General features: G+C 34.9%; 1 non-coding gene across 1 annotated transcript; it reads left to right on the forward strand.

The window, feature by feature from the left end:
• The first annotated feature begins 2,338 nt into the window (after positions 1-2,338).
• Positions 2,339-2,410, forward strand: TRNAT-UGU (transfer RNA threonine (anticodon UGU)). The gene has a single exon. It is a non-coding gene; the product is annotated as a tRNA-Thr (tRNA).
• The last annotated feature ends 12,544 nt before the right edge of the window (positions 2,411-14,954 follow it).

Genomic DNA, 14,954 nt, shown 5'->3' on the forward strand with positions numbered 1-14,954 from the left:
TTTGACGGTACTTAAAGTACCATAATATTACTTAAACTTACTATGGTATTTTAAATACCGTATAAAATGATATGTATTGCAGCAGTAAGAGTACCGTGAAAGTGGTCCCAATAAAAGCCAAAAAAAAAAAAAAAAGGTGTAGACGAAGTAAACAAAAGTTCGGAGTTTTTTTCAATTAAGCTTAAATTAAAGTACATTTACGATAAATTCTCTAGAATATAAGGGGAAATCTCTAGTCTGCAAAGATGAGTTGCTTTTGTGAAGAAAGGGCAACATGTTTCAAAAGCAGCCTTGCGATTTGAAATGAGCCGGGTACAAATGACCCGATCATCATGGGTTCTATTTCTTGCACACCGTGACCGAGAGTGAGACCGAAGCGAACCAGGATTTGCCCAAGGTGATGGTGTGTTTTCAATCCACGATCAAATCATTCGAGAGCCCATTTGTTTGGGGATTTGAAATTGGCCGGGTGATAAAGTTCCTAGTTGGACTGAGTTATTTAATTTTTTGGTAAAAATGTCGACCTCAAATAAAACTAGAAAAGTTAATGATGTTGTTGGATGAACTAATTTACCAACAAAGTGATTATTTTAATAATGATGTGATTAAATCAACTAATTCACGAACAAAGTGGTTAATTTTAATAATCATTAGTATATAGGTACGTTCTCACCTAGCCTAAATTGTTAGACAAGATTCAAACATTAAGCAACTGAGGTAATTTAGTAATTTAAAACTTGAGTTACTCGAGTCAAATGACATAAATATTCTTGTTTATTATATTAAAAAGAAAATCTTGTTCAAATATGAAAGTATATTTACATTTATTGGCCTAAGTGACTTGAGTTGCATTACCAAAATGTCCTTATTGTTCTAGTTTTAAACCTGAATCAATATTTTTTAATTAAAAAGCATATTCCGAGTTTGGAATCAAGAACCAGTGGGGCTCAAGTAGCTTAAGTGGATCAAATTGCCAACTGCTCTCACTTGTTCCGTGTTACAAAACTTGAAGAAGGCAATTTGGGTGATTTTTGACAAAATTCTTAAAGATGTATATCCAAACAAAAGGATATTGAGAAAGCAACCACTTTATTGATAAAGTTGTTGATTTAACTACGTCATTGATTTTAAGAAAAATGATAGTGTTCATTTTTCACATTGTAAGAATAATGCTTCTTGTTTATTTTTCTATCAATTGAACAGTAACAAGTTTTTTTTGGTGGGAATGGAGACCTGGAGTTTTTTTGGGTCATCGAAGAAAGTGCCACCTTGTCCTCAGCCCATTTCCAAGGTGTTAGCCTTATACTATTGAAGTAAGGTGCACCACAAAATTCCTATAGAAGAGAGTTTTTTTATTTTGAAAAACCATTGAATTGATTATATTGACCTCGAGATGTATGAATATGAAGAAAAAACGTTTTTCAAATCCTAAAAATAATGCATCTTGTAACAAGTTATCTGGAGTATTTTTTTGTAAGATTTTCAAGTGTTTGTTCTATCTGAACTATGTTTTTAATTTTAAACTTTATAAGTTAAGATGAAAATAGATTTTCAATCAATTATAAAGTTTTTGACATCAAAAATATATCTCCATGCAATATTTAGAGATGCACCTTAATTTTACATTATAAGAATGGGGTCTTATGTAAACCTAATTAGGGTTGAAAATTGATTTTCAATCCATCTTTTGGTTTCCGACACCGGATCTACATCTTCTGGCAAAATTTGGAGGTACTCCTTCGTTGTATAGTATATGGTGGCCTTATCCATGATGTTGATAAGATGCAACCACACATCTTATAAATTATAAGAATGGCGTCATATGTAAACCTAATTAAGATTGAAAATTGATTTTCAATCCATCTTATGATTCCGACACCGGATCTACATCTCAACCTATACTTAAGTGGCTCTTATCCATGATGTTGATAAGATGCAACCACACAAGATTTCAAATAACTCCAACATGAAATAGCTCTTATTTCTGCCTTACATTTTAAATACCCAACATATGGGTTTGCTTTTAAAAAACCTCTAAATTTTCCTTTAATTTGAAAAAAAGAGTTTTCTATGACACTTTGATTGGATAAATGGAAGAGTTTGTGTACAATGCTAGCTATTGGCTTTTCTAAATTTCATATCACGTACCCAACTGTCCGATCTCGAACCATGGTGTGTGCCGAAGGGTTTTTAGCCGCAACCATCCATGGTTGATATCTGCTGGTCAGGAACATGCCAAGAAACTGTAGAAAAACCAGCACGAAATACTTTTTTGAGTTCTTCCTGGGTAAATTGTATTTGTTATAGATAATTAGTTATTACCTAGACAATCACATGAGCCTCTATAGCTCAGTGGTAGAGCGTCAGTCTTGTAAACTGAAGGTCTGTAGTTCGATCCTGCATGGAGGCAGAGCTGTTGTTTAAATATTTTATATAAATAACATACCAAGAAATTGTGTGTAACTTCAAGGCTAACTTTTAAATGTTTTATACAAATAAATACAAAAAAATGTAACTTGAAACCAGGAAGAATATCATCCGTGGTCAAAGGAGATGGGAAAGGTATCCTCCCCCTTATCCATGCCTCCCAATCACAATCGAGGGTTAAGATTGACCCAATCACAATGTCACGTCTTTATATTATATTTTTTTTATTTTTTATTCTATAAACTGTTTTGATACTAATTATTTTATTTTTAATTTTTTTTTCTATAAACTGTTTTGATATTAAATTTTGGACGTCCATTTCTCTATTAAACTCGTACTATCGAAAAATAAAAAAACTATTTTCAATAAATAAAATGATCAAAATACCCTTGAAAGTTTCAAAGGGCATTTTGATCATAGGTGTGCCCCAATGAGAAGATAGCATGTACCAAATTTCATCTTCATACAATTTGTATAAAAAAAAACTAAATATAAAATACTTTGAGACGTCGGATCTAAGATCAAACAGTTAGTGGTTTTCTTGATCAAAATTGGATGGTTGGATGGTAAGGAGATGATAGAACTTCTATGATGTAGGGGGCGCATAGAAAGCTAGCCCTTAAAAGATTGCAAAGTATCAATTACATTTGAGGGTATGTTTTTAAATGTCTATGTCAATCCGGTGTACTCTTAATCAAAATGTTAAATTTTTTCGAAATTGCTCATAAAATTACTGAAAAGTATCTCTACTTATTTTGGCTTCCCAACACCAAAGAGGAGCAATTTGGGAACATAAAATTACCGAAAAATACCTCTAATTATTTTGGCTTCCCAACTCCAAGCAAGCAAGAGTAATTAGTGAATTTTTTTAGTACTTTTTGAGAATATATCTAAGGGTATAGAAATTTAAAAACATATCATTTAAAATCATATCCTCAAGTTTATATTGTAATCTTTTGACCAATATTTTGAAGGGTTCAATCTCTTTTTTATTATTATATTGACAAGCACAAGAGTTTGTTAATATGCCTATTTAGAAAAGTTTAAACGTTCATAATCGTCTTCAAATATGGAGACAAAAAATCGATATCGTTATAAGCTCCCCTCGGTAAGAAATGTTAAAACAATTTAGCAAGGAGTGCTAAGTCAGTTAAAACAGTAAAAGGTTTTAGTAAGGAATGCTTATATTTAAAAGAAAAAGTTGATATATAAGGGTGAGGTCCTAAACAATCAAATTAATGCGCGTATCAAAAATTGACTAGAAGTTGTTTCGATAGCCAAAAATTTTTCAGATCGATTGTCTTGACGTCAAGATGCATGGACATGAGAAAAAATAGATTTTAAATCTTGAAATTAGTACATCTTGCAATACATTTTTTGAACTGTCAATTTTCAAGATTTTCAAGTGTTCATAGATCTGTTCGATTTACATTATTTTTAAAGCTTTAAATTTTATAATTAAATATGAAAATAGATTTTCAAACCATCCCAAAGATTTCTAGTACTGAAGCAACATCTTCCAATACTATTCGAAGATGTGCCTTACTTTGATCGTTTAGAGCATCAGCCTTATACAAATCACACCCATATTTTAAAATACCAACAATAATCCTCGTCTCCAACTATTAGGCGAGAAGGGGACCCGACCCCTGGCTGGCCTAGTGGGGGCGAGCTAATGGGCATTGAATGCAAGCCTGGACAGGCCCGGACCAGCCTATGATGGGAAGGGGCTTCAAGTCCCCCATAAAGCGGCCCAGCCAGTTGACAGTTTTTTGAACGAAGAAATTCATATAATTCAGGACTGTTGGGCCTATAGTAGTCCAGAGTCCTGACCCAGCTTAACACATATAATTAAGGACTGTTGGACCTTATGGTAGTCCAGACCCAGCTTGTTAAGCTAAAGGACCTGAAAGTAAGGTTCGACAAGGCCTGGTAGGTCCTATTGCCCAGACCTGGCCGGTGACTGGCCAGCTCGGCCTATTTGCACCCCTAAAAATATCGTAATTAGCATATGTTTGAGAGCAAAATCACGTGGCTAGTCGATAATTATTCATTGGTTGCCTTTAGTAGAACTTGTTGACCTTATACAAAGGAAGGCGTATCATCAAACTCTGTCCGAAGATGCAGTATCAGTGCTAGAAACTCTTATAATGGCCTGAAAATTTGTTTTCACCTTTAATCATGAGATCTAAAAATAAAAAATGATATAGATCGAGGATGGCGCCGTCTGTTGCGGTTCCGCATGAATGTTTTGACCGCCATGGATGTAGTATGTCCGTGACAGTACCGCCACGGACCTAGTATGTCCATGACAATACCGCCATGGACCTAGTATGTCCATGACGGTACTGCCACGAACATGGTAGGTCTGTAGGGTCGAAAAACATTCGCCGCTCGATTTTTTTGGACGGTGATGAGCCTATGGACGAAAACACTGTTCATTTTCGTATATAGGCATTGCGTAAATGCTTCCAAGGTTGATACCCTATATAAACCTTTTCCTTATTCTAATTATTCCGAAATTTTATGGACTTATTTATTGAATTAGGGCCGCAACCATCTGCACTTGCATTTCCTTCTAGTTTCTACAAAGTTCATCTACCCTTTGAACCTTGAAACTCTAGGAATTTGTTGTAAATCTCATCAAATCGTAAAAATCCCCCCAAATTAAAAATAGGCTAGAAGGTCCATGCAAATCCTCCCAAACTATTGAAATCTTTGATCTCAAAGTGATGTCAAAGAGCTTGAAAATGTTGCAGCAAATCAACAATAGGATGAGATTGCCATCCACAATATTCACCAACTTGTGGGATTGAGTGAATTGAATACCATCCTCTACCTCAAAACCCTAATCCAAGTAATGAATGGGGGTGAAGATTCAATTCAATTCAATTGATATGGTATTCATTGGCTCCAACCAATTGATAAACCGCCTACAGAGACATATCACAAGAGAAAAAAAGATGTAAAGAGTAAGAGGGAGACTTAAGGCAAGGGTGACTATCCATGGCTTTTTTCAAAGGAATCTGGGATGTGTAACCATGGCTTTAGTTTCCTCCTTTCTTCTCGAGAGAGAAAGCCCATAAAAGTGTTTAGAAGAGGTATAGATAACCAGCTCTTTAGGTTCCCCTTTCCCTTATGAAAGATCCTCATTATCCAAATTTATAGATAGTGAGCAGGGCCGCAGCCCTACTTTTTCTAATCGGGTTGTAGCTCCATGAAATCATTTTTCTACATATATAAGCTACCAAATTCTATCAGTGTTTTTCTACTGTAAAAGTCTTTCGATCACAACTGTCTAGGGGTGGCAATGGACCCGGACACAGTTCGGGGTATGGGTCCAATATTTGGACTTGAACACTATTCAGGTCCGGGCTTGGATCCAGATCCGGGTCGGGTCTGGGTCCAGCTGGACCCAACCCATACCTATAAACTGTTGGAGATAAAATACTACAAACCATATTCGTTTTGGTATGGTAAGGATCGCATAAGAACTCGTAGTCATCTTTAGCTACTAAACGACAAATCGGTCATTTGAAATCTAGTGGTGGGTGATTGTGACCTTATTGCCAATAATATTGATATATGATAGTAAAAAAAAAAAAAGTTTATATAGAGTGGAGGCTTTAAACAAGCAAATTAGAGTCCACCTCAAAAATATCACCAGAAGAGGTTGTTTGATGCTCAAATATCTTCTAATTAATCATCTTGATATTAAGATGTATGGACATGAGAAAAAAAATAGATTTCAAATTTAGGAAATAATATATCTTGTAATACATATTTTGACCATCATTTCTCAAGATTTTGAAGTTTTAAATTTTATAACTAAAGATGAAAATATATTTTAAGGCTATCACAAAGATGTCCGGTATTGAAACCACATTGCTCGACACTATTTGAAGGTACGCTTTAATTTGATCGTTTAGTGCCTTGGCTCTATACAAACAACACCTCTTAAAAAAGGGGGAAAAAAAAAGAAGCTCATAGTGAGGGTGGCAATGGACCCGACCAAACTTGGGAGCCGACGGGATAGACCTGAGACCTAATGGGTACGGGTATCGGTCCAAATTTTAGACCCAACGGGTTGGGTTTGGGCCCAAAACTTGCCATAGTACTATTCGGGTATGGGTTTGACCCGACCCATACCTGACATGTTGCCACCCCTATAACTGTCTAGTATTTCAATTTTATTTGTTTTCCATGTGAGCTCAAATTTTAGATGTCTATACTCATCTTTTTCACGCGCTTGTAAAATATATAAAATAACAATTAAAAAATAAAATGATTAAAAGGGGTATTTGTGGTTTGTATATTTCAGGATCACACACAACACAGACACACGTACATTATCTCCAGTTGGGTCCAAAAGTTGGATCTAACTTGGACCGAAGTCAAGTTGAATCCTCTGGTTGACCTTAGTCTGTGCAGCTCACCTAAATCAAATTTTCTTTTTTCTTCTTCGATTTGGTTTTTTTATCACGATAGTTTTGTTTGTTAATAAAATTATCATAATGAGAAAAAATAGTAAAATGGTCAAACCACCTTGAAAAGTCGATGAGATGGAAAGACATAATTTACCAACTTAAGTAGTTAATTTTTACAAATCATTTTACTTTGATATGTCCTCAAATATTTTTTAAAAAATGGCTAAACTAAACTTGTTTGGGTCTAAAAACCTTAAAACCGAGTGCATATTGGTAATTTGACCACTTTAACTCCGCCAAGTAACAAAACAACCCCTCTTTGTTACGGGTTTGAAACCCAGCAAATCTCCTTTTGGATTTGGAACACAGAATAATAAATATTTTACATCTTTTGTTTAGACAGCCAAGTAGAGCCAGATTATCAAAATAGCCCAACTCATTCTGGGTTTCTAACCTAAAGCAATTTCTTTTAATTAAAAAATTGATGCAAATCACATATGGGATGCTAGTTATAATTTTGTTTTATTTTATTTTGTGTTTATAGGGGGGTATAGTTGGACTTGTTCATTTATTTTTATGATTGTCGAGATAAATTTTGAGAGATATACATATAGAGATTGAAATAGAATTTTATTTTATGTCATAGGCAAATTTAATGGGTTTTAGTTTTTTGTGATGGGTGTAGATGGCTTTCCTAGTTTGTAGGATTTCATGTAGGGGTGGCAATGGGTCGGGTCCGGTCCGCCGGACCCGGACCTAGACCCAGTCCCGAATGTATTGGGGTCCAAAAGTTGAACCCATACCCGTATCTGTCAGGTCTCGCGTCTGGTTGGGTCCATTACCACCCTCACTATGAACTTCTTTTCTTTTTTTGTCATTTCTTACCGTCATATACCACAATTATTGGCCAAAAGTCACAATCACCTGCCATTAGATTTCAAGCTGTCTTATTTGTCATTTAATAGCTAAAGATGATTATGAGTTTTTATTGTATACGATCCTTAATACACCTAAACGAATAGGGCTTGAAGTATTTTATCTCCAACAGTTTACGGCTACGGGTTGGGTATGGGTCTGGTCTAATCGGACCCAGACACAGACCCAAATAAAGTTTGGGTCCAAGTTTTGGACTCGGATCCAACCCACCGGGTCCAAGTGTTCGACATATACCCAGACCCGGTGGGTCTTGAGTCAGGTTCGGGTCCATTGCCACCCCTAATTTCGTGGTCCTAGTTTGGTGAGAAAAAAAAAAGATGTGAAGGATAGGTCACGTGACGCCCAAGGGAATAGGAGATCTGTGGGAAGTTTCTTTTCTTATCTAGGATTAATGTGATTATTCTTAATTAGTTAAGGAATAATGTGATTATTCTTAGTTAGTTAAGAAATCGCATAGAAAAGGACTTGATGAGGGTGGATCATAAGCTTAAAGGGGAAACTCCCAGATGAGAGAGAGAGAGAGAGAGAGAGAGAGAGAGAGAAAGAGAGAGTTTTTCTTTTAGTTTTATGTTTTTATTTCACTTACGAGGGAGATGCTTATGAATGTTTTGGAGACTTGGGTACTTGTTTTTGTTTTTTATTTTTTATGTTTTTTTTTTGGTTTTTTTTGTAAAGAGTTAATTTGTGAAAGAAAGAAGATAGCTTCTTTTTAGTTCATTGGCTTGATTTATAGCCACCTATTATTCTCCATTATTGTTGGTTTTATTCTTGTTGGAGGATCGGAAAGAGGTCATATTTAATTTTTACGGCTCTTTTCACATCATATAATATTAGAGCACAGTTCAAAAGGGGCTAGCAACTACGACGCCTAGTCGTGGACGTTGCAACTATAGAAATGTGAGTGGGAGCAAATACACAAGAAAATCAACAACTTAATGGATATGGTTTATCTCAAGTAAAAGATTACAACAAAACACATCAAATAAGATGAAATCCGAGGTATCATATCCAAATTATGTGAGTTCTTGTGGAGATCGGTATAAATTAGAGCACGATTCTTGTTAGGCATCCCATCCCATGAGGGAGAAACACCAATGGAATTGTCATAACCAAATTGGGTAGTTTGAGAATATGGAAAAAAGTGACTCGTTGACCAAGTCTTTTTTCCATAAGAGTAAGATCTCACGTGTTAACTTTTGTTTTGAGAAGATGTTCATCTTATCTCATTCTAAAAAGGAGATAGAGATGGACCCCCATTTTAGGTCGTTATGGAATACACTTCTAAATATAGTTTTTATTCCTTTAAGTTTATACAAATAGAAATCACGTGAGAGGATTTGTGCTCTTGGTTGGTTTGACTAAAACCATTTCTCTTGGGCCATTTTAAGCATGCATCTCTCTTGGGCCATTCTTTAGGCAGACTCTTCTTGGTGTATCAGAGATACAAGAAGCCTTCTTTTGCAGAGAAGAAGAAGAAGAGAGTAAGTTATCATTCTCTTTGGGTGTGTTTGATAAGTGGAAGTTTCTAGAAGTGAGAGTTAAATTTTCCATTTCCATGTTCGATATTACGGTGTGGAAGCAGTAAAGTGGAAGGGCGACCTTCCATGCAGCTTTTTTAGTGTTAAAATGCGTTTATTTTTGAAAGACCTATCTTCCATAAAAAATGGTGGAAGAGTAGTATTCTATAATTTGTGAGAGAGTCTCTTCCACTCCCAAAAACTCCATGTGTCAAACACACCCTTAAAGAGAAGAAAAGAGAGAGAGAGAGTTATCTTTCTCTAAAGAAATAAGAAGAAGAGAGAGAAAGTTATCATTTTTCTTCAAGAGAAGAAGAAGATGAAAGAAAGCTAGTGATCATCTTCTTAAGGTTTTCTTTGTAGAGATAAAAAAGAAAGAGAAGGGAATAAAAATGAGAGAAAGATAACCTTTTCTTTTAAAGAGAAAACCTCTAGAAAGAAAAGAAGTCTATAAGATCAGAGAGGAAAATCTTAGAGAGAAGTCTTTAGAAGAAATCAATGATCCCAATAAAAATTGTTTCTTGAAAGACTATTATATCCTTTGAGTTAATAGTTGATTCATCTCTTTCTTCTATGGATGTAGCCTAAAAAGGTGAATCACGTAAAAAAATCAGTGCTAGGAAGATTTATTTATTTATTTGTTTTATTGCATGTTTTCTTACTTATACACACACATTGGTTTTGGAATAATTTTGTTTAATAATGGATTCATTTCTTTCTCCCGTGGACGTAGCTTGAAAAGGTGAGCCACGTAAAAAGCTCGGCGCTAGTAAGATTTATTTCTTTATTTACTTTATTGTTTGTTTTCTTACTTATACACATACACATTGATTTTAGAATAATTTTGTTTTCCATATTTTCTGGTTTAGCTGCGTGCATCCGCATTCATACGAGAGGGCTCTAATTGGGTGAGCCCAACAATTATGAGTTGGAACAATCCGATGTTATTCTTGGTCGTACATATAGGTTTAATGCACAACGATATCAACGGGTGCATGAATGCGGAGAAAAGTTGGGTAACTGACTACTCTAAAGCCGATGTGATTAGTGTAGGTCTACTAGGTGAATAGATTGAAATCAATGTACAGAAGAGTAGACAACGAAATTTACTATATATAGATCGCATGATCATCCTAGACTAGGAGACTGACACCTCTAACTCAAACATATTTCTATTGAAGATAATATTGAACAAGTGATTCACTCCTAGTGAACAAGGAAGAGAAATCCATAACTATGATCAAAGAGAATTTGGGATTAGATGAGAAAATAGAGGTAGTGGTTTCTGATCAAAGGAAAGGGTCGATGGTCAGACATAAACTATCTTCATTACCACTAAATGAGGAGACTCTGCCCAAATCTTCCAAAGAGGAATATGTAGCTCATTATCAGACAACCTATCAAGGGAAGAATTGATGATGTGGTTAATGTTGGTACTGCTATTAATAAACAATGGAGATGTCTAGCGGAGGTGATGTATGAATGTGGAAAGTCATAATTGGTTGTCTGTTTCGAAAAAGCCTAACCATGACGTGTAGAATGCTTGTGACGAATTTGGGTGGTGCGATCATTTATTGAAACCATTTCATAATTGGTGAGGTAACTTTGAAGTCCAACAACATCATGTTGTGTGGAAACTAATGGTTACTGTTGTTGATTTCACACGTTCAAAATATGCGAAGACGATAATTTGCTGCAAGAGTGCATTGATGATGGGCACTACTGTCTCTCTCTATTAAAGGGAGGCAAATCCATTTACATTGGTATTACTTGCAATCAACCTGCCCTTACTCACGCAAATTTTAGTTTTCAACCCATTCCCTTCTTCTTTGCAATAAAGATATGCAGTTAAATGGAAGTTAAAGTTGTATTTTCATGTGAGTTCTGGAAAGGCCTAAATTTGATCCTTGTAATCCCTCCTTTCGATCCATGTTGTGATAGTTTTGGTGTTGTTGGTGACAATCAGTTTCATCCTACGTTATGCTGTAAGGCGACTAGTTCAACTCGATTAATACTTTCTATAGGAGGGTACACATGCAAGAAAAGAAACAAATCTATGAGGGGCTATCAAGTTGAAGAGGTCCCGTATCATGAGAAGGCCATTGCTGATTTTCTTTTACAATTATACATATTGCTCTACTTGATGAATTTATCTTGACAATGGTTGTTGGTGCTGGTATGAACGCATAGAGCTCCTTGGGGAAGGCTATTTTTCTTGGTCAATAGATTTGGAGTACGTCCCTCTAGTGCAAACAACACTATAAGTCTTTCACGGTATGTTAAGCATCTTCTTGTTTTTTGGAAAGGCTTAGAGATGGTGAATATATTCTTTTGATTAAAGTTTCAATAGAGATGTGCAAAACTAGGTTTGGTTCCAATGAGCACTTTCTCGTGATTCATTTTAAGAGCTTATAATTGCCTGAAAAGGCTCATTTACGGGAAATTGTGCACAAGCGCTAAAGTTGGAACTTGGTTTTGACCTAATTTTGGTGAGTTCTTTTCTCATTGTACATTCAAATGGTGAGATGGACAAGGATGACTTGATGAGTTTTAAGAGAATTGGCTACATAGGTTTTAGATCTAGGGCATAAGAATATTTCTAAAATGGCACTCGAATCTTTTCTCTGGTTTTTTTACAACACTTGGGAGAAGACTTCCTTAAGAGAATTGGCTACCTAGGTTCAGCTGCATGTGATGAAGTTTAAGATCTAGCGCATAGGAATCTTTTTGACATGGAACTAGAGTTCTATTCTCAGGTGGATTTGGACCGTACTTGGAAGAAGACTTCTTTGATGTGAAGTCAAACTTCTTCGGTTGGAAGTGATGTTTTTTCTCCAGCGACCCCATTCGACTTGAAACTCTTGATCATCAATGCATTGCCCACTGTATATACCAAATGGGTCCCGTTGAAGGTGCATCTCGGTTGTTCGGCTTCATACCTTATAAAGACCAACTGTGTGGAGATATAATGCTTCACCATCAACAAAGGGAGGAGATGGTGATCAACAATAAAAAACTCGAGGGCAAGTTTTTTTGTCAAGTATGATGCAAATCACATTTGGGATGTTTAAGAACATAGCTAATTTTAATTTAATTTTATTTTTATTAGAGAATGTGATTGGACTTGTTTATTTATTTTTATGATTATATTGGGATTAAAGGAGTAGGTACATGAGATAATTTAATGGGTTTTAGTTTAAAAGGGGCATGGATGGCTTTTTTTAGTTTGTAGGTTTCATTATTCTACTTTGGTGGGAATTGTTAGCTAATTAGAAAGAGAAAGTTGAGTAGAGGATTGGTCATGTGATGTCCAAGGGATAGGATTTTGCGGAAAATTTCTTATCTCTTCTAGGATTAATGTGATTATCCTTAATTAGTTATAGAAAAGGACTTAATGAGAATGGAGGATGAGCTTAAGGGAGAAACTCCTAGATTTTTAGAGAGAGAGAGATAGAGTTATTGTATTGAAGGGGGAGATGCTTACATATATTTTGGGGACTTGGATATTTGTTTGTAAATAATTAATTTATGAAAGAAATAAGAGAGTGTTTTTTTTTTTTCCGTTGGTTTGATTTACAACAATTTATTATTTTTTATTGTTGGTTTTTTTTTTTTATATTTTTATATTTTTATATTTTTATATTTTATTTATAAAAAATCGAAAAGTGGCTAGATTTAATTTCTCAAACTCCTTTCACATAAAAAATATAGCTCGAGTTTGGAACCTAGAATAAGTGGGGTATCTAGATCCTCGGTCCAAATGACTTAAGTGGGTCAAATATCGAAGTGTACTCACTTGTTCAGGGTAACATATGGGAAGCAAGTGTACTTAAGAGGTTTTTTTTTTTATAACAAAATTTCTCTAGATTTACTGAGTGACAAGAATTAAACGAAGTAACCTCGTTGTTAGTAAAGTTGTAGACTTATCCTCATTGGTAGTTTGACCTTTTCCATGATATTTTCCCCGACTAATAAATATTTAGTAGTAAAACGAATCCAGAAAACTACTTCTAGAGCAAATAATAATAGGAAAAAATTGATGTAAGGTTGTCAACTTTATACTATAGAAATAAAGTGCACCTAAAAAATCCACTCAAAAAGTTGTTTTGAAGTTAGAAAACCCCTTTATTGTCCATTTTGACCTAGAAATATAAAGATATACAGAAAAAAAATATTTCAAGTCATAAAAACAACACATCTTGTAACGTATTATCGAGACTACCTATTTTCAAGTGTTTATGCAATTGCATCAATTTTGGAGCTTACAATTCATATTTAGAGTAAAAATATATTTTCAGGCCATTGCAAGACTTTTTGACATGGGAATTATATCTTTTGAAAGTGCGCATTATTTTAATTGTTTAAGATCATTTGGGAAAATGTTAAAAAAAGGAGTTATAACCCCTAATAATATCACTAAAGTGGTCAATGCAAACCATGATAAATTACACTTGAGTGCATGCTTTTAAATTTCGATATCAATTTGGAAAATCTTTAAAAACCTTATTGAAGAATTTCCAAACAATTTCGGGTACCTTGATATTTTTACCTTAAAGAGAATGTTACCGAATGATAATTGGGTTAGGGGTGGCAAAGGGTCGGGTCGGTTCAAGTCAAATCCAACTGGTCCCAGACCCGACCCAACTAAGTTCTACATGGACCCGACCTAGGTTGGGTCCAAATGACTTGAATCCAAACCTAGGTCGGGTTGACTTGGACCCAAACGTGGCTCAGGTCCAAGTCATTTGGACCTAGGCCCGACCTTAGATTTTCAAAAAAATAGAAGTTCCATTTATATAATGTATGTTTGTATTGTTATATTTTACGTATTTTTTGTATATTTTATACCAGGTCAGTCAGTTTGAGTCCAAGCATTTGGACCTGGAACCCGACGCACCGGGTCCAAAACATGGATCTAGACCCAGTGTCGACCCGACCCAATTGCCACCACTAAATTGGTAGTAAAATGATCAAAGTACTCTTAATTATTCAGGCTTCTCAACATAGAACAAGGTTAATTTGAGTTTTTTTTTCGACTTTTTTTTGAGGTACTGATAGATATAGAAATTTGAAAACATCCTTCTGTAATATGTAATCTTTGGACCCCCTTTTAGTGCTATTGTAAGCCATTGTAAGGGATTTCAACCACTCCTTTTATAGTTTTCTTAACTATTTTTATAATCACTATAATTCCTAATAATATTTTTATTTATGTTATTATTATTGGGGATTGTATATAATGAGATCATTTGCCTTTGATACAAGGAGGTCGTAATTACTTACAACCATCCAATGTGAAATCTGATAGCTTAGGTGTGTCACAAAGTGTGAATTTTTTTTGAAGTTTGAGCTTGGTCCATGGAATAAATACAACCATCTAATTTCACATCTAATGGTCGAGATTAATTATCACCACCTTGCAAGTCTTATTATATATTTTTTCCTTATTATTATTATGAGAAGGATTTATTGGGAGTAACACGAACAATTATTTAATGGGTGCGGTCTGTCTAAAGCCGGGGCTCTAAATAATCAAAGTAAAGCGCACCTTCAAATAGTGTAGAGAAATGTGGTTTCAATATTAAAATCTTTTTATTAACCTTAATATATATTTTCATCTCTAACTATAAAAGTTAAAGCTTAAAAA

The sequence above is a fragment of the Amborella trichopoda genome, chromosome 7, assembly GCF_054954075.1.
Source record: "Amborella trichopoda isolate Santa Cruz 75 chromosome 7, AtrichopodaSantaCruz75HAP2 v2.0, whole genome shotgun sequence".
Classification (NCBI taxonomy): domain Eukaryota; kingdom Viridiplantae; phylum Streptophyta; class Magnoliopsida; order Amborellales; family Amborellaceae; genus Amborella; species Amborella trichopoda.